This window comes from Aricia agestis, chromosome 8, assembly GCF_905147365.1.
Source record: "Aricia agestis chromosome 8, ilAriAges1.1, whole genome shotgun sequence".
In the NCBI taxonomy this organism is placed as follows: domain Eukaryota; kingdom Metazoa; phylum Arthropoda; class Insecta; order Lepidoptera; family Lycaenidae; genus Aricia; species Aricia agestis.
In genome coordinates, this window is record NC_056413.1 from 3,265,816 (window position 1) to 3,291,671 (window position 25,856).

The 25,856-nt window shown below is 34.7% G+C and overlaps 1 protein-coding gene across 2 annotated transcripts in view; it reads left to right on the forward strand.

The window, feature by feature from the left end:
- The first annotated feature begins 6,063 nt into the window (after positions 1-6,063).
- Positions 6,064-25,856, forward strand: part of LOC121729232 (GATA zinc finger domain-containing protein 14-like) — a 78,363-nt gene continuing 58,570 nt past the window's right edge. For both annotated transcript variants that reach the window (XM_042117679.1, XM_042117680.1), the window contains exons 1-2: positions 6,064-6,180; positions 17,340-17,474. The gene's annotated coding sequence lies outside the window, so the exon portion shown is untranslated. The remainder of the gene's footprint in view (positions 6,181-17,339; positions 17,475-25,856) is intronic.

The window sequence follows — 25,856 nt, forward strand, 5'->3', positions numbered from 1 at the left end:
GGTGGAAAAAAAAAAAAAAAGTAGGTGGGTCTGCCATCTGTATATGAATTAATTTCTATGATGGTATATTGGATGGTATAATATTATAAGATGCTATAAAAATAAAAACTTTCTGTTAGGTATAACGTAGGCTGCTTAAATTTGACCTTTTCAATTTGAAATCTGACTTTCAAAAAGTCTCAACAATATAGTGGTTTGTCCAATTCATTGTCCACGTGCTATCTTGTTTACAATCCATGATCTATAAATAATTTTAAATACCTTATTCGTTTCTTAGCCCTTTAGGTACCTTATTAGTCCTTTTTAGGAAGAGTCAATATTCTCATTTAAGACACAATATAAATAATAAATATACACAGTAGAGTAACTCTGCCGTATCTAGAATAAATCACTCAATAAAACATAGAGATAAGTTATGCACTCGTGCGACGCGGTTCTTAATTATTATAGTTGTTATGCCCTTAAAAATACTGAAATTATGATAATGAGTTGGTTTACTGATCCTAGATCCTATATCCTATTTTAGTCACCTAAATGCTCTTAAAAAAACATTCCTCCCACTGCAACTCCTGTGTCGCAAGGACCACTTAAAACTCTTATGTAACCAACCACGAGCTTTAAAACTCAGAAAGATCGAGGGAGAAGCCAACACGTATTAAAAACTACCCGCGACGAAGCTACTTAATCAAAAACAGATAGAGAATGATATTCCAATTATTAAGCGACTTCAAAAAAAGGAGGTTATCAATTCGACCCGTATGTAATACTCAGACCAAATAAAAAGTGTAATAATATTATGTATGTTATATTTCCAGAACTGCCCAATTTTCTAATAATATGTCTATATCAGCTTCTGAACAAAATATATTGTGCCAAATTTCAAAAGTGCTTGTGTTCGCATATCTCCGGAACTACAAGTCCGATTTTGTTGTACTAGATATTGTTCAACTTAGGGAATACTGCAAGTTTCATCAAAATCGGTTCACTAGTTTTGGAGATAGGGATTCGGGAATTTCGATTCTTAATTAGTAATTACGTACAATTTTGAAATCGGTTTTATCTTTTAAAAATATTTTAGCCCATCAAGCCCCATAAGCTCACCGGTGAGTGAGACACAATAGAATAACAATAGATTTCGAGGAATCCACGATCGAACGATTAATGTAGATCTACTGTATAGCATTGTGTTGAACTTGAAGGTGAAGGCAAAACAAACAGAGCATCACGATCGGTACGGCACAGGAGCAACATCCTCCCATTGAGGGCGCAGGTAAACGGAAACTCCATGGAAGCGACTTGCCTTTTTGTTTACAAACCATTTGTTTTTATGAACATTCTTTAACAAGACTTGCGTAAATTCTATTAAGAATGGTAAGTATAGGCCTTTTCAAGTTTATATTTAAGACTATAATATGATGCCCGCAATTTTGTTGCGCCAAAATTCGTTTATCGCGCGGAAACTGTACATTTTCCGGGATTAAAAGTATCCTATGTCCTTTCCCGGGACTCATGGTATCTCCATACCAAATTTTAACAAAATCGGTTCAGCCGTTTGGACGTGAAGAGGTAACAGACACACAGATAGATAGACACACTTTCGCATTAATTCAATATGGATTGTCACGAACTTTACCAAAATTTATACCTCTAAAATTTAAATCTAATTGATGGGTTTTAGAAAATGTTACACGTGCGTTCTACGAATAATAAAAACTAAGGAAACGTAACTCCCATACTTCAACCGTTTTGAATTTGGTTCCTTTCCGCACACTAAAATACATATTATGACAATAGCTACGAACACACTCAAATTTACGAACTATAGCCGTTGACAATAGTGGTCACTTCTATAAAATACATATACACAAAATTGAGACCTGAATACATGCATAAAGTATGCATGTATTCGGGCCTCATTTTGTAGACTCGCGGAATAAATTTTTGACACAGTTACTCTTCCTTAGTTTTTATTAAGTATTATTCGTAGCGTGGTAGCGTGCGTTGTTGTTTCTGCAAACGATTTCGTTGTTTATATCAAAATTTTAACCTATCCGATGGACAATCATTCCAAGAAAATCGTTTTATCGGCATAATATTATTATGTCTCTGTCAAAATGTGCGTGCTTCAAAAGCAGAATGTTTGCTACTGCACCTATACTTATCACTTTACATCATTATTATATCATTCTATGCAAATAAACGATTAAGATTAAACGATTATAAGACTTGCCAACGACGGAGCACCCTATACAAATTAGCCCTTTCTACCCTTATCGTTCATCTACAATGACGCATTTGTGAGTGTGTGTGTGTGTGTGTGAGTGTGTGTGAGTGTGCGTGTGCATGTGTGTGTATCGGCTGATGGTGTCGGTAGCCGTCACAGGCGAGCGGCCGCCCCACTTGCCACTTCCTGTGCTGACCTTTCCACTTGTCTTCATGTCACTTTCTTATTCTCTCCAGATGCTCAATATCATCAGCATGACACCATGATTTTATTGCGGGTATCAACCCAAAATGATAGTAAGATTAAGATAATTATAAATGATTTGAAATAAAAAAAGTATATTTTATGTATAGCCAAATAGATATATAGATCATCTATAATACTAATATTCCTAATGTAAAAGTGGGTATACCTGGTCTGTCTATCTGTTTGACTTTTTAACAAATCGCTGCATCGATGTTATTGAATTGTGGTATGAATATTTGGTTAACGGGTTAGAGTATAGGATAGGTTAGATTACCGGAGGCCCAATCCCCTACCCTATTCCCTTTCCTACCCTCCCTTATTCCCTTCCCTTCCCATCCCTACCCTCCCCTATTACCCTATTCCCTCTTCAAAGGCCGGCAACGCACCTGCAGCTCTTCTGATGCTGCGAGTGTCCATGGGCGACGGAAGTTGCTTTCCATCAGGTGACCCGTTTGCTCGTTTGCCCCCTTATTTCACAAAAAAAAAACTTTTCACTCTCGTAAAATTGACTGTTTCTGCACGATTGGCGCAAAGAAGTCACGGGCAACATCTAGAGCAGTGCCCAATTGATATTGCTCCAAGGGCTATTTTGAAAATCTCGATAAGCCACGCGGGCACCACGAAGTTTAAAAAAAGCATAAGTGATATAAAGAAAACTAAGTGATTTAGTTATTGTTTATTTACATAATTTATTTGACCCATATTGTGCGTTTAGATAGCAGGCCGCGGGCTACCAGGTGCCCGCGAGCTACCGGTTGGGCACCACTGATCTAGAGGATACACGAGTGGTTCAGTGGTTCAGAGCGTGGCTCTTGACTCCGTGGTCCAGTGTTTTAGAGCGTGGCTCTTGACTCGGAGGTCGCGGGTTCGATTCCCGCGTTGGAAACATGCAGTTATTTCCAAGTTTGGTTAGGACAATGCAGGCTGATCACCTGATTGACAAGTAAGATGATCCGACGCATGGGATGGGCATGTTAAAAGTCGGTGCTGCACCTAATCTCTCAACATTCGTGCAGTCGGTCTTCCGTTCCTGCGTCGGATGGGCATCAAAAAATTCAGTCATGCACCTGATCTCTCGCCAGTCGTGTTGGTCTTCCGTTCCACTGGGTTATAAGAGTGAAAATAATAGAGAGTGCCCTTGTGTACTGCGCACACACTCGGGCCCTATAAAATTACTCCTGCGTAACTGGTCTGGTTTCAATGAAACCGGCCACCGAAACCGGTGTGGGAGCTATTATTATTTTATTACTATACACGAGTCACAACATTCTTTAACATCAGTAGAATATCCGTTATACAACATATTTATCATATTTTCATCTTATGATAGTGTAATTAAATGTGTGGAAATCTTGTTGATAATCTACAATTAAATAAACAATTCAAATAGTTACATTTATTATGTCTGTTGACATCGATTATATAACTTATAATTATAAATCGATTAAAAAATATATTATTTTAGTTGTTAACAAAGTATGCGCTATCGTCATTACATTTTATAACAAATCTAGCTGATACGGCAAACATTATTTTGCCATGATACAGGGTATGACAAAATGATGCTAAAGTCCAATGTTATCATGGCGTTGTCACCAAAATATGTTGTCACTTGTCACGGAGATTTTGTCTATGCCATAGCGATTCAGGAATCGGGACTTTACCCCGATCTGATTGATTAGCTCCAACATTATTTTGAAGACTACAGATAGAATATGTTGGCTCAGACCAATAAAATAAGTATGTATGTAATCAAAATTTCAATACACCGGTCCAGCTACCTTGGAGGTGTTTGGGAAAAACAGTAGGAAAAACATGAGATTTTTTTATAAGTAGGTATACTAGATGACGCCAGCAAATCCGTTGCGCCAGAATTCGTTTATCACGCGAGAACCGTACATTTTCCCGGAATTAAAAGTATCCCGTGTATCATGTCCTTTCCCAGGACTCAAAGTATCTCTCCATATTCAAACAAATTCTAGCAAAATCTGCTCAGCGGTTCGGGTGTCTTCACACCTCTTCAGGTAACAGACAGACAGAGAAACTTTCGCATTTATAACATGAAGTATGGATGAGATAGAAATTATAATTGTTTTTGTAGGTCTTATCTTTTGCGAAAACATTTAAACAAATAATTATACATAAACAGATCCTTGTGTCGCAAAACGAAACGTGTTATTAATGTTAAACGATAAATCGCCGTAATATAATTTATGTTCGCGCTCCAACACACGGGATCACAATCAAAAGTTCCAAGTATTCGCCAGATAACAGCTTACCTGCCGCCGCTTCGCCTGATATAACCCTGACAATTTAAGTAGTGCATTACCTGAGACACAATTAGGTACCATTGTCTGTACTGCAAATTGATTACGAAAGTATTAGGTAAGTCGTTGGAGTATTGTGATTTAAGTGAATCTTTTAAAGATGAAATATTTAATCAAGACCGGCACATTTTGGGAGTAGGTATATACCTACTACTAGATTGATAACTTTGCACCTTCGTAAATAAGTCTAGTATTTGTCAACTTTACGGCGTTAGGGTGAAGCCAAACGAGCGTAAATTGTGAGTCGTGAGTCGCAGAATTCATACAAATCATGACTCACAAAATTACGCTCGTGTGAATCAAACAGGACTTTTGTATGAAACTGAATACAGCAGAATTTCTGCCAGCCGAAATTCTGCGACTCACAACTCACAAATTACGCCAAACGCTTCACCCTAACTAATGCCTGACAGGATTCTTGGCATTTACCAATAATAACGCTGTAGGTATACGAATCCGACTCGAAGGTATAGTTCTTCCTTATTAGGCAAAGCTATAGCACTTGAAATAACAAATTAATCAGCCTAAGCGTCTAAAATAATTAAATTATTGAATGTACAGCCTTCTTGTATAGCCTTCAGACGAAGGATTAAATTCTAATAGTAATCATGACAGTTGCCGGAATAGTTCATAAGAGTGGTCACACTGTCCTTGAGTACCTTTAGTCGTACAATCACTAATTGTAATTATTTTCCGTGTATTTTATTTATAGAATTAGTCAGCACCACTAAGAAATTACTTTTTTATTTGTGAATTTACTTTGTCATTATTACGCTAGTTAACTCAAGATAAATTATTTTGGTGTCTTTAATGTTACTATGGTGATTTGAAAAGATGCGATAAACTCAAAGGAAGTTATCCCTTTAACTGTGGACCACGCTCCTGGAGCTCGATTATCACCTTCGTGTTTTATTTTAACCACAGTATATCGTAAACTATATCTTTACCGCTCTAACTTGCACAAAGTGTTCTTAATATAACAAAGACGGGCTATATGTTCTTCTAAGTCAGTTTAATCAATAAAAACAAGTTTAATTAGACCAATCGATCATTACCTATAATGATAATAAAAATAGGAATTAAAAAACAACGAATTAAGTTTTCGTTATTGCCATTTAGTAATCAATTCATTAATTAATCTTAAAGAATTATCCAATTACAATAATTCATGTAATTGACACGAGAAATTTTGGGAAACAGGTAAGTGGCTCCCCAACTTAGCCGGGTTACCTGCGACGAGCGAGCGAGCGCACGTGACCGCCGCCACTCGTGCGCGCGCCGCGGACCCAACCGCTTCGAAATTCGAACGTTACGTTCCATTTTTGAATTCAGTGCCAGTGGTTAAGGATTTTGTGCCAGTATTTTGTGTGACTTTTTAAAAAGGTTTGATTTTTTTTTAATTTGTGGATTTTTGTGGTTGTGTTGTTGAATGACAGTTGATTTGAATTTGACGGTGTATTGTTTTAATGATTGTTTGACAATAGTGTACTGTTTAGGGCTTACACGCTATAGGTTATATTGAATAAACACTATATTTTAAGCGCTATTTTCAGATATAGCGAGGAATTCTAAATTAAAAGTATTTTATTCAGGTAAAATCAATACAAAGCAATCTCCCCGCGACCGTCTTAAGAAAAGACATCAACGACACAGCGGCTTGTTTTAGCCGAATTCCTGAATTATTTAATTTTTTTAAGTATAACCGAAAATTTTATTGAATTAATTTTCCTAATTATTAAGATAATATTATAATAATATTTCTTTTCCTTTATTTTACTTTAAAATATTCTTTCTTATGTTAATGAGCAGTTACATAAAATTGTTTAAAGCATTTCCACAGTAGTGTTATGTCTTATGATAATACCTATCTTAATAATATTTTTCTTGAATATTTAATTTTAATTAAAGGAAAGTGTTTAAAGATTTTTTGATATAATGTTTACGAAGGAAAAAAAGTATTAAATTTAAAATTATTTTTTTTTAAATTGACCTTTTTGTTTTACAATAGGCTAGATTATTGACGTAATCTTCTGAATAATATTCCAAGAACTGGTTCTGAAAGGTGAAAGGTCGCTTGATCAGGATTTTAATGGCCTCAGAGGTATGTTGATGTTGAACCTACTTCAGTCCTCCTTTAATTCATTTGGAAAAGCCTATTTTAGGGACGCCAAGGGGCAACGCTTAAATATAATCAAAGTTACAGAATATTTTAATTCGTCTTATTGTTATGCCTTGTCTAATAAAAACTACCACTAAAATGTCGAAGAATAGTAATGAAATGAGTTCTTTTAAAAAAATATAAGTAAATGTCAAAATATAATTTCGAAAAAATTATTCATTTTCAAAAAAATATATACTTTTACTCGATCCCTAGATGGTGCCCGCAACTTATTCCTTATTCGTGCGGGAACCGTACATCTTTCCGAGAAAAAATGTTCCTATGTCCTTTCCCGGGACTCAAATTATCTTCATACCACACATCAGCAAAATCGGTTCAGTGGTTTTGGCGTAAAGATAGACAGACAAACTTTATATTAAGTATGAGTATAGATGACTATCCACTTCGCTCTTCATATTGTAATCTTCAGATGAGATTTAATCAGCACTCAGTTTTTGCAACATTGTTGTGAGCTTTAAGCTCACATGAGTCACGGGCCGTACACGCAAAGCAATTTCCAACCTTACTCCCATAGTCATAAGGTCGATACGATTTGTGATTGTACATCCATGAGATTTCGCGTGTATAATTTGGCTTAGTCCGGAGCAAAACAACGAAACCTTCCACAAAATGCGGTAGAACAGGTCCGCATTTGCATTTCATTTGGACATCAATTTTAATTTTGCTGGCAAAAAAGTATTTTAAGTCTTAGTCACATTTGTTAATGGAAAAGTTTTGGAAAAAAACTGGCTAGTGGCTATCAGAGATAAGACTAACCGCCCTACTCAGAGATATTTAAGATTATAACCTCCAATTTAATGAAGAGTTTGACAGATAATGTATGGGGCTTATGTCAAAATTTTAAATTAATTACATTTAAGTAATGGTCCACTCTGAGTGCGGCAGTAAAACATGCAGTTGCCTATTAAAAACATAATAATATACTTAAAGTACCTACTTAAGTATTTCAAGGTTTTCACTGACATCGGAAAAAGTTGACTGAAATATTTGGCTGATTTTTCAAATAAAGAATCCGATGTTTTAGGTTTTTGCCTTCAAGGCTTCAAATTCTTCACTCAAGCTTGTAATCACTTTGGTCCTTTGCATATTCACTCACACACGCATTTCGATGTGTGTGTGGGCGACCCCTGTAAGCAGGTGCAAGTCTTTTTTGTAAATGACCTCCCTTTTACAACGGACAAACGTTTTATGATCAGAATTAGTGCTCACCTTGGGTAGGAACCAATTAAGAATCCTTACTAGAAGCCTAACTGCACTGCAAGCTCAACAAACACCTAAACAGAATGGGTATTTGTAGCATAACGACTTGCAGATTCTGTGAGGAGGTTGATGAGACACCTATTCACCTTCTCCTCGACTGTCCTGCTCTACTACAGAGCAGGAACAGGTACCTTGGTCGCCACGAATACTCATCCATAGAGGAAATTTGTGGACCAAACCCCAATTATAATATCGTTCAATTTATGAGCAGTATTGGGTTGGGGACGGTACTCAAGTGCGAAGGAGTCACAATAGATCCTCATAAGTCGCAGGCTACGGCCCGCCTTCTTTAAAAAAAAACGTTTTATGATTCACCGACTCTTTTGTTCCGTGACCTGTCTGATTCTTTCATTAATCTATATTCTATATCGTTCGTTCGCTCTAGATGCGAAATGATGCGAACAGTTTTTATCCCGAAAAAATGTACGGTACTGTAAGAATTTCCGTGAAATGAAGATTGAGGTTGATTGACTTTAATAATTTTACTAAAAAAATATGTTGCTGTTTCTTTTTTAATGTTGTTTATTGCCATAGCGTAATGCTACTTAACTCTTGCGTGTTAAGAGTCGATGATTTTTATTACATGCTATTAATATATCTTTATTAAACTAAAACAATAAAACTAAATTACAATAAAAACTAGCGTAAAAAGAGAACAGTTTAAATATAAAAAGGTTGTCATCCAGACTGCTGCCTTTAGGGAGAGTGCCCAGAATACTAGCCACATTGCCCCGCTACATGCCACATTGCTATTAATGATCCAATATTATATATATTGACATAATATTATAATAAGTTACATATACTATATCAATATGAACCAATTTCCACGCAACGTCAAACGTGCTTGTCCGCACCTGAATGTGTGTCATATCGAACGTAGTTTTCACAATTTATTTACAATAATGACGTGACTTATCATATAATTAATTACATTTGAACATACTTGTGACACAGTTCGGGCACTTTGGGTCAGTTACTTGAATTTTACAACTGACAAGGTATTGTAAACATTTTTAACCGACTTCAAAAAAAGGAGGTTATCGATTCGACCCGTATGTATGTAATATTTGTAGAACTGCCCAATTTTCGTATATGTTAGTCTATATCAGCGTCTGAACACATGTGCCAAATTTCAAAAGTGTATATTATATGTATGTATGTTTTTATGTTTGTGTGTGTTTCCGGAGCTACAAGTCTGATTTAAGTATTTTTTTGTACTAGGTATTATTCAAGTTAGGAAATGCTGCAAGTTTCATCAAAATCGGTTCAGTAGTTTTGGGATAGGGAATTTTAATTCTCAATTACGTATTTTTTTGAAGTCAGTTTTGTCTTTTTAATATACTTACTGTTATATTTTGTGGTAATATTAATCACAGAATAAACTTAAATAAGTACTACATTATTTTAAAATTCATTTAACGAAAACAAAATAAAAGATAAAATTTACATATAAATATATACAACACAACAACAATACTTATTGATTTATTGTCGGTAAAACTTCGTTTTGGTGAAGCTCGGGATTCATGACTTGTACTTTTGTACTTTTTGTAAGCACTTATTTCACTTTTTATATAAACCGGATATTTTTGTCGGGTAGTTGGTCTGTACGTAACAACATTAAACATCAATACATATACTAAAATATTTTACTAAAGCACAGATTACATTAATATTTACTTAGTAAACTTAAGTTGTACCTACTTACAAAATTTTGATTTTTGACTTTTCGTTTCTATTTGATCATCGTAAAGAAAAGCTTCGTAAAAAAAGTTCTTTGAAGCAAATTCTATTCTATGTCCTTTTCTAGGACCTTAAGGCCCTCCCCATAAGTAGATGCCGCAATTTACCGTTCTTAGAGTCTTATTGACTCATAAATTGAAAGTTACAAAATTATATTAAAAATACAGCAATAATCTTCAGCATATGAACATTCCTTTCGCCGTTATTAATTTCCTATTTTTTTATTATATGTACTCATTAAATTCAAGCATATATTCAGTATCACCCTATAGTATTTACGAATTACGTTTATTTGAAATGAGGGCCTGCTGGTATGAGAGTTTACCGGAGGCCCAATCCCCTACCCTATTCCCTTCCCTACCCTCCCCTATTACCCTATTCTCTCATAAAAGGCCGGCAACGCACCTGCAGCTCTTCTGATGCTGCGAGTGTCCATGGACGACGGAAGTTGCTTTCCATCAGGTGACCCGTTTGCTCGTTTGCCCCCCTTATTTCATAAAAAAGTACATTTTTAGAATCAACAAAAAATTATAATGGTTTATACTTGTTTATACTTTGCAAGTAGATTCTTTGATGATGTATTCGAGTTTATGTCTGAGCAAATCATTACTTCATTAAGGAATGCTGGCTATCTAAGGCTCTAGAGATTCCAATATAAACATAATAATTACAACAATTAACAATAATAACAACATTAACAATTAATTATAATAAGATTATTATGTTTATTACTTTACTATAAATAAAATTCAAGGCATTAAATGCCAACATAATGCTTCAAAAGTAATTGTTATTTACTAATTAGTAATGACTAATTATTGTAATTAATCGTTAGATGGGCACATTAATATAAAGATCACCTTTTTTGTCGAAAAAATATATTTAAACGCTCAAATAATTTTGAAATAGACGCTCTTTACATTTGTAACGTAATTGTGCAAAAGTTTTGGAATATTATGATTTGTAATTGTTCGCTCGGCTTGCAAAACTGTCTATTATTTGATGCTGCGCCTTTCTTGAAATCGACCTAGAATTGTTATAAATGCTTTGTTATTTATTTTATATTATATACTAGCTGTTGCCCGCGACGTCGTCCGCATCAACATAGAATAATAACAGACTATGTTTCTTCCGTCTGTAATCTGTATAAAATTTACGCGCTATAAAACTAGAGTGGCCTAAATTAATAATAAAATATGTTATGATTGTTATCTGGAAGAGACTTTTAAAATACCAAACGGTTAAACCATTTGTCAAGTATCAAGATTACTCTAGATTGCACGAGATAGAAAAATTTCAACGATCAAGATATAATCGTTTAAGTCAGGGCGAAGTCGGGGTCACCGCGTCTACAATCTTATTTACTAACATGTCCGACACTTTTCCAATAAAAACCTACGTAGAAAAGGGACGGGAATATATTTGTATAAAGTTAGAGCGAGAGGATAAACGCGCGTTTCGGTGGTAGGAGTGGTGCAGTATGCGTTTTTGCCACGGCATTCTGCGCTTTTAGCGATGGGCCAAGCGATCAGCTGAGAGCAAATGTTTGATTTACCAAACTAAGCAAATAACTTTCGATTACTTCACATAACATAAACTCTGTGCTACTAGTGAGAACCTAAGTAGAAATATGTAGCCAGAAGTTCAGAACACGTAATATTTATACGTCAATGCCTGTATAGTGCATGTACTCGTACAGTGGTTACAAATGACATAATTTGTATGTATCAGATTCTTTTCCAGGTAGGAAAACAAAATACCATGAAGATTATTTTATATCCGTCTCCTGCCAAAAGGACATGGTAGATAGATACAAAAAACAAGGCCTTTGTGATGAGGCAATTATGCCCAGCGAAGCGTTGAAGGTTCGTACTCTATATATGGACATCCAAAATTACAGGCACTGATGACTTAAATTATTAAAAAAAAACCTACCGTAACTAAGAACAACCGGTAGTTTTATCGTCACTATAATATTACACTACAACAAACAGTATATTATTTAATCAATATGTTATGACTTATCAGTAAACTATATCGAAAAATTAGGTAAAAAAAATTGGTAACTGTAATCGACGAGGAATATTTGTTATGATCTGCGCATAGTTCGCATTAAATGACCGCGTTGACAACAGACGGATGCAATTAGGTACTTACAGGTTAACTGTTAAACATGTTGTCTGTCATAAGTCTGGTCAAGCAATCTTACGTCAAAGCAATCAGTTATAGCACCTGAAACGCTGCCTCCCATGACTTACACCGCGTACGCTCGCGCGCGCCGGTTGGCCTTCGCGGACCGGTCCACGCCGCTTACTTTCGCGGTGCACCCACCACCCACTACCATTCAAGTTATTTCGGACACTCGCATTCACCACATTTGGGAGCAAATTAATTATGACTAGAAATAGGTTTTAACATCTAAGGTAATAGCGATTAACAGACATAAAACTTTAGCAGAAAAACCCTACGACAGGTTTTTATCAAGAGTTTTCTGTACGACCCAGCAACAGCTAAGTAAGTATAAAATAACTAGCTTTACGTACGTGTGTGTATATGTTATTTAAATAAATAAAAAAACCCTTTAAAATTTATTTAAGCATCCACAAAGCAGTTATTTAAATAAAGATTTAAGTGCTTCAAAATCGTACTCCTGTAGATTGGTAAATATGAAAAAATAAAAAAAAAAATTAATTCGCATAACATAAAATTATAAGTTTCTTCTTTTATTAAAAACTAATTTAAATTCACATTCTCTCAAACTTAGTTTATTAATCATTCAACAAGGAAAGGCCATAGAGTTATATAACTACGTCTTAAACTCGTGTTAAACATTGTCATTATTTCTAATAACTCATCGTTATAACTCATCAGTATCCCATAATCTGTTATATTTATGGTCAATTTTCCTAGTATACAATAATTGTAACATGCAACATGGCACGTTTAATTTACAATTCAATGAAACTGTTTATTAGAAAACTCATAATAAATTATCTTCTACTGTTTTAACAATTGCAAGTGTATAATTACTTATATGAATCTAATTTTATATTTTTCGAGGATTTTTATAAAATTTGGGATCTTTTTACGCATATTTAAAGCGCAATTTTTGAACTTCAGCTAACAACATCGCGACCAATTTTTAATTCGTTTTTCAATAGAAAAATATTTACTAGATTTTTTTACAAAAATACTAATTTAAGATTGTACAACGTCTGTTAAACGTGTGAAAAACAATCGCCATATTATTTTCTTTAGCGATTTAAAAGTGATTTTCTCCGATTTCCCTTTTCACAAAAATGATCGGTCATACTCGTAAGTCGTAACGGCTTTTCTAATGTGGCTTATGTGATATTAAGTGGCTCTTGAACCTAACATCGTTGCCACTAGAGCCCCTAGTCAAGATGTTTTCTTTATTGCTTCTTTGTAGACTCGCCGATCAAAATGTATGAAATAAAATTTAATTATAATTAGATGTTTCACCAAACGTGGGTAGTTACACACTTTCTACAGTTATAATTTACTTCAAACATAAATATTGGTTACCGGAAATACTTTCGACAACCCGCAAATAAAAGCGATTACCGAATAAGTGATTTACCTGTATTATACAACTGCCAACGATGGCACTGGGTCATACGGACGAGGTCGTCGTATGACATTTGCCATACGGCATACACGTCAATTACTTGATTGCTACTGTCTTGCCTAATAATAATCACTCCAACACCGATTTCGGTGACGGTGGCCGGCTTAATTGAAACCAGACCAGTTACGCAGGAGTAATTTTATAGTGCCCAAGTGTGTGCGCAGTACACAAGAGCACTCTCTATTCCTTTAACTCTCATAACCCAGTCGGACGGACGACCGACACGACTGGCGAGTGATCAGGCGCAGGACCGACTTTTTATGTACCCATTCGACGCATGGATCATCTTACTTGTCAGACAATCAGGTTATCAGCCTGCTTTGTCGTAACCAAACTTGGAAATAACATGTATCCAACGCGGGAATCGAACTCACGACCTCCGAATCAAGAGCCACGCTCTAAACCACTGGACCACAAAGGCGTTCAGCTTACCTATGCATAATGCATTACGCAATGGGTGGAGGTAAAAGCCTTTAGGCAAATTGCATCCGACTTTTCAGCTAAAGTTAGGTATAAAAGGCGCTCCCATGCGCCAAAAATCTTAAATCACGAACTCACAATTTTCCGGGATAAAAACTATCCTCTGTCCTTTCCTGGGACTCAAAGTATCTCCATACCAAACATCAAAATTGGTTCAGCGGTTTGGGCGTCTGCCCAAAATAAATTCGAGCATTAATACCTCGATCATGGAAATCGCAGACCATAGATTTTCAATGGCTGCATCTATTCGTCCGGGTACTGTACGAATAACTTTAAATTATTTATCCGGGTACCGTACGAATAATTTTATTTTATTAGTCCGGTAATCTGGGGGCACGGCAGTGCCCCTGCCTCATACGGTACCCAGACTAACAGTCACTTCGTACAGTATGTAACATGTTATTTTCGTCGTAAGATTACTTAAGAGTTAAGTGGAGGACTTTTATATTAAAGAATTCAGAAAATTTTCAGGCTGGTAGTGACGTCAAAAGAATGAAGATTGAGTACAAAAATAGTTAAGTTGTAGTCGAATTTAGGAAAGTCGGCCAAGTGCGAGTCGGACTCGCGCACGAAGGGTTCTGTACCGATTACTTTTTTTGTTTGAAATTTTACGATGTATTTCAATTTTCACATCAGCATCAACAGTATGACAGTTTAAGTGAAATTTTGTTATGTGTCAATTTAATAAAAAATAAAAATTAAAAAGAAAATGATAGGTATTTTATTACTACAAACTTTTTTTCTTATCTAAATCTATTTTCTTTTATTGCATATATGTAATGGTACTTACCATTTAGCTTAGTTATCTATATTATCATCATATAAAATCCTTTGTCCTAAAAGACATGAAAATGGAATCACCGTACAGCCTCAACCACTGATGATGAATAAAGGGCTTCGTAGGGTTCCTACTACCATAATTTTTTTCACATTTCCAGAAGCAACCGTCTAGCTGGTAGAAGGGGGGGACACTGGACTCTAACGATTTTTTCCATTTTAAAACTTCATATTTTACAAACATATCTAAATCGGAAAATTATCTTGGAATACTCATAATATTTAAAAATATATAATATCCAACGACACCCCACACGATGGGGTGGACGCGGTCCGACTATTATTTTTCTTTTTTATAAAAAACCAATGTACCCGGACGAATAAATAAGAATTAATCGTACGGTACCCGGATGAATAGATGCAGCCGAGAAGTACCAGCTAATTGACCGGCTATTGTCTGTCTTGTATTGTCAAAAGATTGTCTTGTATTGTCAAAAAACTAATATACCCGGACGAATAAATAAGAATTATTCGTACAGTACCCGGACTAATAGTCACTTCGATTTTCAATTGTTATGCGACAGCCGGGTGCCGCTTGGGGATTGATGGGTCGTTGGTGAAATTGGGTGAAAAAAAAATAGTTATGCCAAATCCCCAAAAATTTTTATCTTAGTACCTACGCTAAAGACTACTGCAACTTCAACCAGTTAAATTAGTTAATTAAACCCAGAAAAACACAAAAAAAATTCAATCCAATATCAAGAAAAGTCATTTTCGAAGTTAGAAAGAAGTTTCGTGTTTTTTTCGTCAAGTTAGCTCGGTATAACAAACGTCTGACTGGGTCAATTCAGGCCGCAACTCGACGCGTAGATGCATTTCTAAAGTACTGAATTGAAAGATTTCGTGAGCTTGAGACGTCTTGCAAATCTGTCTAATCCATACAAATTTAGAAATGCATCTACGCGTCGCGTTGCGGTTTCGATTGACCCCTACAGAGCCTCAAGAAATATTTCCATACGACGTATAATTTTTATAAACAGAAATGGAATATTTTCAACAATATTTTTCAATGGAAACGTATCTCCCCAGCTGGAATAAATAAACGCAAATGGCAATGTGACATTATCGTAAACAAATCGTGTAGGTTTCCATCGTTTGCCCCACAACCAGTTTGTTGCCGTATATTAAACGACATGCAAAATATAATTGCAATTTATTGCATATATAATCTAACGCGTCTTTATTTATCACTTACTATAAAATGAGTAGAAGCTTATTATTAAGTTATGTTACAAACTAATCTCATTAATGATAATGTAGACGTAAAGTATATTTTAGTAGGTTTTAGTAATAGACCCTTCGATCTCACGAGCCAAAACGTTTTCTTTATCGCTTCTTTATAAAATCGCCTATCAAAATGTATGGAATTGACATCAGCGTTCGATAACATGAAGTTGACGTTCGACTCATGTCATGTCAATTTCATACATTTTTATCAGTGATTCTATTAAGAAGCAATGCAGAAAATGTCTTGGCTAGGACTCTGTGGCTGTACCACGAAACCGTTTTGAGAATCAAACAATCGTACGAGAATGCCGCGTCCTACTCTAACAAACGAGAAATTACGTTGTTAGAGCAGGACGCGGCATTCTCAACCGATTGTTTGAGTCTCAAAACGTTTTCGTAGTAAGTTATACAGTCTACGTGCGAGTAATATACCTAATGCCCATATCGGTTTCGGCGATGATGGCCGGTTTTAATAGAACCAGGACCGCAAGAGTGATTTTATAGTGCCCAAGTGTGTCCGGAATACACAATTGAGCATTCTCTTTTTCTTTGCGCCCCTAACAGATACGCTGCAGGTCTCTTACCGCTTACCGGATAAGCATGAAACTTTTATTACCTGAAAAAATTAGCACCCACTCTGCTATTTTGAAAGTAAAATTACGTATTTTTGCACGAAGACATGACATGATTGGTGTAGTGTTTGCATAAGTATTGGATAATCTGTGGATTAAACAAGTTAGCGAGTTATTGGTTGTGTTAAATAACAAGTCACAATCACGATTTGAACATGTGCATACGTCATATTGTGTTTGTAATATTGATTATATCAATGTCTATGCCCTTAATAGGTCATATATTCAACGATTTTACTAAACACTGTTCGCTTAGAATTTTTAAAACACTTGAATTTACAGTGCTGTACTGTAAATTTCTATAAAGCAGACAGCAGTTTAATAAAGTTCCCAAAAAAAAGTAAAGAATATAACTTTGAGGGCATAATAAGTCTAAGATTTATCAAATTTCTAATTTTATGTCTTAGACTCGGAAACAGTGAAATTTGTAATTTTTGACCTCTGAAGCTTCTCATTGTATTTCTAAGACTACAAAACAGTCAAATAAAAATTTATAAATTTTGACTTATATTACCCTTTTCTGTTGTTGCAGGTCGTGTTGTGCCATCAGTGTCGTATGTCACTAACGAAACTATAACGAATATTTGTGTAAAGTGGAGCCGTTCATTTATTTGTGAAGTGCTTACCAACAGTTGGGCAAAGCTCAATCAATTCTGGTACATCCTTGGTAAGTTGCTTTTTTATATTAATTTTAGGAATATATCAAAACTTTTTAGTTAAGATATTAAAATATTTAATCCTTTTCGATTTTGAATGCTACACAAAAACTATAGTTTTTGTATTGCATTCAAAATGTAAAAAATGTATTGTTATAATTTTAAGTTAAAAAAGTAACCACAATAATTATTAAATTATCAAGAAGATTTATATAGATGTTTTCCCTAAGAGAAGCGCTTTAGCGTAAAACCACAGTTACAAAGATTAAGCACGTACTTTACAAAAAAGTTACCAAATCTAAAATTCGGTAGATCCTAACTCCATTGAGTCAGAGCGTCACGATTTATTTTCCATTGACTGAAGCCGTAAAGAAATAACGTTGTTTAAAATAAGCGCCTTATTATAACGCCTCGGCGGGTCGCAGGTTGAGTGTAGATTTTTTAAAGTAAGTATTCACGGGTTTTGACGCTACAATAATATTTATGTTATATGTAGACGATCCATTCGGCCCGATGTCAATGCACAGCTTTAGAGTTTAACCCATCAATACCAAAGCGTCACCCGGCTGTCGCATAACAATTGAAAAACTATTGTGTCTGCGATTCCCACGATCGAGGTATTAATACGTTCATGTGAAGACCATTTGTAACACCAATTTAGAATACAGCTATGTCCAAGTAAATATTCAGAGATATAAGTATGATATTTAATCCACGATTAATTTAACCTGCTGCAAGTATGTTTAAACACTTGTTAGCATGGGCGTACCCAGGTTCTGGGCCAGGGGGGGCAAATCATATTTTTCATAAGCTAGGTGTTTATAAAGAATAAAAAAATTATAATTTTTAGTTGTAAAAATATTGTATTGCAAACAAATGGCAAAAATTCGTTCTTAATTTTTAATTTTTATAGATAAAAGTACTAGATAATATACTTAGTAGGAACGTCAACATGATCCAGGGGGGGGCAGCTGCCCCCCCCCCTGCCCTTCCTCGGTACGCCCATGCTTGTTAGATCTTAGACATAAATAAACTGGTCTACTTTCTAGGTCTCATAGCTAATAGAATTATGTCGAACTAATAAGCAGTAACATGGTGGCGAGTTATTACGGAACACGCTGTCAGCAGCTCTAATGATTGTAAGAGCTTCATACTGCATGCGATCGCGCGGACGATATTTTTATTACGTTTAACACGCAGAAATTTTTACCTGCTTCAATACAGAATTTTTATAGTGAAGTGCCCAGTTTTCTGTTTTAAATATGGAAAGTTCAAACAGTACATATAGATGAATAAATATTCAATTAAATTTTATTAAAAGTATTATTATGTAGCTCAGATTTCAATATTTTTCCTATTTTAAATTGAAATATAGCAAATAAAGTAAATCTTTATCACAATTCACAAAACGTTTGAGCATTTATAGGCTAAACTAGATTCCGTTCTTTCAAAATATAACTACTGGATTAACTCTACCTACCGCGCGACACAATCGCCAGGATGATAGCGCTCTAATGCGATCGACCTTGGTCATTGATATGTCAGCGAAATCATTTCTATTTCCCACACAATGCATTGTTCGTTTCGCAGAATTTTATAAAAATAGATCAAGCGACATTTTTATAACTTAGTTACATTTTATTCCCTACAGCATTATAAAGCAACTATTGCCCTCAACTATGTTGTCACGATTTTTTTTTATTAGTGACAAAGCCGGTACATTTTGCTGCAATAAAGACTATCCCATGTCCTTTATTTAATTAAAGTATCTCCACATCAATATTCGTCAAATTAACGTGTGAAGAGGTAACAGACAAACACATTCTCGCATTTTATTATTAGTATGGAATATGGATTATAATATAACTATAACTATGGACGCTTCACACCACGTCAGTCTGGACCCGTGCTAAGTACCTAAAGGACTCGTGTAACAGGTACCAGACAACGGAAATATATTTAATACTTTTATACTATACATATATTTAAGATTTTTATTATATCATACACATATTTAATACGCGTATCCAGACCCGGGAAAATTGAAAACTTTTTGTTCCGTCGGCGGGATTCGAACCTACGAGCTGAGCTGCCACACTCAACCAATTGAGCCACAGAGGTCGTCAAATGGATGCTAGTATTATAAGTTATTTTCTACATTATTAAGTAGTTATTTTACACGTAAGTATGAATTATAGTATTAAGTTAAGTACTGCGCATTTGCACCTGCTGTAGGTACATTAACATTGTAATTAGATTTAAATTTAATGGCTGACATAATCTGTAAGGGTCTTCCATACGGGTGGAGACCTTGGCGGCAAACTTAGAGACTTTTGCGTTACTTTGTCACATCATTCATACCTCTTTTTAACCAACTTCCGAAAATGATGAGGTTATTAACGTAGTAGTTAGTACTCTATACATTTTAATGCACATCGCAGCAAGACAAAAATAATGTGTCATTTATTATATAATATTGCACTACGAGTATTTCGAATTTCATCAAAATTCATTCAGTAGTTTTAGCGAGAAATAGTAACAAATATACATACATCCGTTCTCATAAAACACATATATATAACATAGTAGCTATCAACTATATATTCTAACTCCATCTTTCTCGCGAAAACCGTTTCTGTCACAGAACATCAACATTTATACTGCCATGTCATAGATCACAACAGCTCCTCATTAAGTCCTCCATGTCAACCCTGAAAGTCATTGCCCACGTAGTCAAGGTCACACGGTGATGGTGGCTTTGAAGGTCACTGATGATGGTCACGGAGGCTGCGCGGGAAAATCACCCCCACAATGGCCATTATGTAACCTTTTATATTCTAACATCGTTTATAAAAATATGTTTGTTTGTTTGTAAATTTTAAATGATCTAAAATATAATATTTTACAAAGCGCATAAAACTGTATAAAAACCACTAATTGATACAAATTAATAAAATCGCCTTAGTAGCTGTTTACTTAAACTCAGATGAAGGACAGAATATCTATTCCATGTGGTCTTTCTTTGGCAGACAGCATAATTTAAAGGGAGTAATTAAGGGCCTTCCCCTACGGAGATGCCGTAATTTACTGTATTTAGAGTCTTATAAACTCATAATTTGAAAGCTACAAAGTTATAAGAAAAATACAGCAATAATCTTCAGTATATCAACATTCCTTTCCCCGTTTTATATTTTCAATTTTTGTTTATTATACTCATGATATAAGCTTCCAAAGTAATACCAATTTATTAAAATTGAAGCATACTTTCAGCATCTCCCTAGTATTTATAAATTACGTTTATTTGAAACACACGACAATAGATAGACAATTTCATTAACTACATATTTCCCGTTTTAATTTTTTTTTAGATCAATTTTAAACTATTTTTATGCGATCTCGGCAACGCGTCAAATGTATGGTCAAGGTCCTTTGCTCGGGGGATGGCCTTAAGTAGGTACCTAAGGCTGTAAGTAGTAACCGAGAATGCTTTTACAAATATCTTTATCAATTTCATTTATTTCAATTTGTTTTTACACAAAACAACGTCGAGGTAATATTTCAAAACACATAAATTACGAAGTATTTAGTAATACTCAGGTTTGAAGCAGTGAATGCTTCTCAATCGGATAAAAAGGCATATAACATATCACATACAAATGCATGTGAGTGTACATACCCGCGCATGCGCAGACAGGGAAAGTGTAAGGTGTGACCTACCAGACGGGATTCCAGAATATTTTGCACTTTTTTCCGTAAAATCAGCCTTATGTGTTAGGATCGAGTGTCTACACGCGGAAAGAAAACATTTACTTAATATAGACATAGATAATTAGAAACATTTTAATAATATGATTCTTCGCTTTCGATGTTATTATCTAAGGACAATGTAAAACTATATTGTAACGAATGGATTTTTTGACTTGAACAAGATTGGTACCGCTATAGAGCCCTGAGCCACGAGGAATGGACTTGGCCATTGGCTACTTTTTAGCGGAGCAAAATTCACGATTTCAGAATTCAAATTTCGAATTCGCGTCACTACTTTTTTTTTTATAAATCACTGGTTTAAACAAAGCCAAAATTTGAGTTACCTCGCGACCACCGCGCTCGGTCCACGCGTTATCGCACACCGACGTACGCAAGGCTCGCCTACTAGTTATCGTAACTACCTAACTAACATTATCGCGGGTGCTCCTGCCTGTAGGAGCACCTTATTTGTGATGGAGAAGATGTCGAGTACCCCCACTGTAAGTTATGCCAACGTTACCTCCAGAATAATGTACCCCAAGAAAGACCAAGCCATCGTAATAGATTCGATTGACGGATTGATGTACGTAAATAAAAGATAAAAAATACGTACAAAGCTTTAATTATGCAAAAGATTGAATACGGTTCAGTTTTATATGATTCAGCATCAAATAATATTTTAAAATTTTAGATAGTATTCATAATACGTGTTTGAGATTAAGTTTAGGAGCCTTTCGTACTAGTCCTGTTAATAGTATTCTCGTTGAGTGTAACGAAATGCCTTTATCTTATAGAAGGAAGGAACTGTGCCTAACATATGCAGCCAAACATGTTGTCAATAATATAGATTCTCTCTTTTTAAAATCTGCTTTATTATCAGACATAGAATTTAGTTTACGGCCTTCTCTTGCTGTTCCCCTAAGACTAACTTCCACTATTTACACGTCATTTTCCTTTTAAGCTACAACCTTGGGACAAAAATGTACTTAAAATAAATCTAGCTGAAATATACCCTCGTGAATCTACTCCAGATTATATTTATAGGAACTATTATTATGAACTGACGGAGAAATATTCAGATTATACAATGTTTTAAACTGATTTTTAATAACAGAACAGGCTGTGCAGTCGTTTCAGAAAATTGTAATTACAAATATAGACTGCCTGAGTATACTTCTATATTAACTTGTGAGGCCATAGCTATCCTAAAATGTTTGGAGATTATTAGAATTACTCCTACTGTTTCAAGAAAATATGTAATATTTTCTGATTCACTATCGTGTTTAACTGCATTATTAAATAACAAAAATATTGATCCCTTAATTAATACTATAAAAGAAAACCTAATAAATCTAATAAGTAATAACTTTTCTATAGAAATTATTTTGATTCCTAGTCACCAGGGCATTCCGGGGAACGAAAAAGCAGACGCTCAAGCTAAGGAGGCTACGAATTTAAATCAGTGTAGTTTGTTAACTTCTAATGTTTCTGATCTTAAAAATTTTTTTCGGTTAAATATTAAAAAATTATGGAACAGCTATTGGGTTACAAATAATAAGAGTTATTTATACGAAATAAGAAAATAAATTTTCGAAAAATGTACCTATAAATTTAACAAAAGAAGAGATGAAATAGTAATAAATAGACTAAGAATAGGACATTGTAATGCTACACACATTCACCTAATTACTAAAACCCCTAAGAGCAAATGCACAAGATGTGATTGTGAATTGACCGTAAAACATTGTCCTATGTTCAATCCAGAAAGAACTAGTGTAAAACTTCAAAGTACATTAAAAGATTGTTTGTTAGATTGGGAAAACACTTTAAAATTTCTAAGGTTAACCGAATATTATTCTGCAATTTAATGTATTATTGTTATTACTTGTAGTCGCTAATGATTTTCGATGTTTTATGCGACTTTAAATAAATAAATAAAAAAATAAAAAGTCAAAATTTTTGTATGTAACTTTCTTAAATATTGTCATACTTATGTACAAATTGTATATATATTTTATTGATAAAATTTTCTTATCTTGGCAACCATTAGCATAAAGCGACTTATTTGTTTCGCAAATTTCAATTGAAAGTCGCTCAGTGAAGCTGTAAAGAGAATCGACCCAGTTATCCGAAATAACCTGTCCTTATGTAACATCTGTACGTTTCCAGTACTGAACTTATGTAAATATTAAGGACGAAGTTCCGGGTAAAAGTGCATTCTTTCATCTACCTTATAATAATTGCACTTTTATTAATAAGAAAAGTTATTACACTTTAATTGATAACTGCTTAATTAGTAGAGAAACGAAATAATCTTTATTAGCGCAGACATTCTTATATTGCATGGGAACTGTACAGTTTGCAAATTATTATTGCATTGGTCATTGGCTACTTTTTAGCGGAGCAGAATTCGCGTTTTAAAAATTCAAATTTCGAATTCACGTCAATACTTACATATCTCCATACCTTCATCTAAAATCATTTCAGCGATGTAAGCATATGAATATTATCTATTCTTAATATTATAAAGCGGAAGAGTTTGTTAGTTTGTTTGTTTGTTTGTTTGTTTGAAGAAGAAGGAATTTTATAATAAGGAAATATTGAGGAAGGCTATAGGTTATATTTTATTACGATAATACTAACAGGAGCGAAGAAATAGAGGAAAGTGTGGAAAAAACGGGAGGAAATTATTTGAAAGGGCTTATTTGAACGCACTTATCTCAGGAACTACTGGTTCGATTTGAAAAATTCTTTCAGTGTTAGATAGCCTATTTATCGAGAAAGGTTATAGGCTATATTTTATTGCGCTAAGACTAATAGGAGAGAAGAAATAGAGGAGAGTGTGGAAAAAACGGAAGAAATTATTTGAAATGGCTTATTTGAACGCGCTAATCTCATGAACTACTGGTCCGGTTTAAAAAATTCTTTTAATGTTAGATAGTCCATTTATCGAGAAAGGCTATAAGTTTTATTTTATCACGCTAAGTCTAATGAGAGCGAAGAAATAGAAAAAAATGTGGAAAAAATTGGGGAAATTATTTGAAAGGGCTAATTTAAACGCGCTAATATCAGGAACTGCTAGTCCGATTTGAAAAATTCTTTCAGTGTTAGATAGCTCATTTATCGAGAAAGGCTATAAGCTTTATTTTATCACGCTAAGTCTAATGAGAGCGAAGAAATAGAAAAAAATGTGGAAAAAATTGGGGAAATTATTTGAAAGGGCTAATTTAAACGCGCTAATCTCAGGAACTGCTGGTCCGATTTGAAAAATTCTTTCAGTGTTAGATAGCTCATTTATCGAGAAAGGCTATAGGTTATATTTTATCACGCACAAACTAAAAGCAGCGAAGAAATAGAGTAAAATGTGGAAAAAAACGGGGCAAATTATTTGAAAGGGCTTATCTCACGAACTACTGGAGAAATTTTTCTGTTATTTGGCACAGGTAGAAGGTAGAAGTAGACCACGTGAAGGATCATAGGCTATTTTTGTGGACTAATTTGTCTGTGAAATATCTAATTTACGCGGGCGAAGTTGCGCGGTACGTTATATTTCGCGTGGTCACGACATCACGCGTAAACGGCTGGACCCATTTTGCTGAAATTTGGTATAAAGATAGTTTGAGTCCCGAAGAAGAACATAGGATATATTTTGTCCCGGAAAAATAACTGTTTACTGCACAATATACTTTTATGATTTGCGCGTATACTATTCAATCTATTTTGATGAAATTTGGTATGGAGATACTTTGAGTTTTGGGAAAGGACATGGAATACTAGTTTTGTTTGGAAAATGTACGGTTCCCGCACAATAAACTTTTATGATGATCGCGTAAAGACTAAACTATTGCATCTATTTTGATTAAATTTGCTATGGCAATACTTTCAGTCTCGGGAAAGGACAAGGGATACTTTTTATCCCGGAAAATATACGGTTCCCGCACATTAAACTTTTATGATTCTCGCCTAAACTATATTGGAGATACTAATTTGAATCTGGGACAAGGAATGTTTTTTGTCCCGGAAAAATGTGCGGTTCCCACACAATATACTTTTCTGATTTGCGCGTAAGCGACTCAATCGATGTACGGGAACAACAGATATAAAGTCCACGCGGACGAGGTCGCGGGCAACAGCTAGTATAAATGTAGCTACTATTTAATTTTTTTTTAAGCAAGCGCCTGCACAAAGCACTAAGTTTGTACTTACATTTTTGTTTGTATACCTACTTGTTTTGCAAATAAAGTACTTATTTGAATTTGAATTTACTCATCCTACATATAATGAATATTATTTAAGGTAATAGAGATTATATTGTCTAAGTCGTTTTTGAACAAAATTCAAATAACTACGGTGTGTAATAAGTTTGATGCAAAAATCTTAGCTATACAGTGTGTAACAAAAATAAGTGATAATACTTTAGGGTGTGTACGTGTTCCTTGTAGAGAGTTCACTGTGAAAGTAACAGCGCTGAAAGACCAAAAAATTTCTTCACTTTTGTATGGGGAAACTCGTGACGCTCAGATAGCGATCAGCTCATACAAAAGTGAAAAAATATTTTCGTCTTTCAGCACTGCTACTTTCACAGTGAACTCTCTACAAGGAACACGTACACACCCTAAAGTATTATCACTTATTTTTGTTACACC